Below are 1,343 nucleotides of genomic sequence, written 5' to 3'. Positions count from 1 at the left end.
GCCATCGCTCATCAAACTAGCGGATTGGTCCAATTTGGATTGTGTGTGTGTGTTTTAAATTTCTAGGCTAATCAAAATTCTGTAGATGAGATTCTATCCTAATGAAAGCTTTCCATGTAAATCCTTGGGCTAAGTGAAGGAAATCATTACGCTTTAACTGACTTGTTTTTAAAATCCAGGTTCCAGAAGCTCAAAGGGAGACACGCAGGCACATCCCCTATATTTAGACATCTACAGCACCCTTGGGAGGAAGCAGGCCTCTCTGGTTCTGCTCTGGAAACTACTGAGGACAGGGGCTGCTTTGGTTTGGGGGAAGGTGGGCTCCGCGTACTGGACAGACGGGATAGAAGCCAATCAGAGCTTTCACTGGGCGTGGTCAGGGGCATGAGGCACGCCCCGCCCGCCGTCTCCTGCAGGTGCCAGCCCCGGTTCTACGCGCGGTCTCCATCCTCTGCAGCCGGTTCTCCTCTTGGTCCTGGTCCTAGAGCTGGCCCCAGAGGCCCCCGGACGTTCCTGGAACCATCCAGCAAAACTGTCCAGCGGCTCAGTTCCCCGAGCTGCCGGGGTCTGTGTCCTGAGCCCCCCGCGAGCAGCTGCCACGTGGGGACAGGAGTGCTCGCGTTCGGACCCCAGGGAAGGTGTAGCCCTTCCCTTCTGGGAACGTTGCATGTTAACAGAATCTTGATAGCCCATCGCTCCAAGGAAAATGCGAGTCAGGCATCCCCACATGAGGGATGATGTCCCCTGGGCCTTGTCCTTGCCCGTGGCTCTCTCCTCCTCACCGCCCTACCTGGACCCCGGTTTTGCCAGGCTGCCTTTCCTGTGACCATTCACCCCCTATGTCATTTCTCCTCCTGCCACAACAATGGGAACACTGACCCTGTAGGACCTTCTAGTCAAATGGTGTGTTTTAGCTTATCTTAAGAGAAAAAACTGATGTCATACACGGGAAGGGTGTGCCCCGTAATACAGCTGTCCGTGTGCACATCAGGCATTCCTGGGACAAGCAGGGAGCAGCCTCGCAGCTTCCGGGAGGCACCTGGAGGAGACAGACCGCTCAGCCTGGGGACCCTCCAAGCCAGCGAGACCCCACGAGGCAACCCAGAGGCCGACACTCCCCCATGTGGCAGGGGGTCCCTCCCAGGGCAGCGAGCCCCACGCAGACGCAGTAGGGACTGGCAGGTGCAAAGGCAGACCGAAAGCTCGGCAGAGAGAACTCAGCCGGGGCAGCAGAACCACGGCAAGAGCTGGAGCAGCAGGTTCTGGAAATGCGACGAACTCCTTCAGAGGGGCCCCGCGGGATCAGCCCGGAGAACGAAACCATTCCACGGTCGGGGGCCGTC

This window comes from Mustela putorius, unplaced genomic scaffold (assembly GCF_011764305.1).
Source record: "Mustela putorius furo isolate JIRA1106 unplaced genomic scaffold, ASM1176430v1.1 tig00004033_pilon_pilon_pilon, whole genome shotgun sequence".
Classification (NCBI taxonomy): Eukaryota; Metazoa; Chordata; class Mammalia; order Carnivora; family Mustelidae; genus Mustela; species Mustela putorius.
This window is presented reverse-complemented; position numbering follows the sequence as displayed.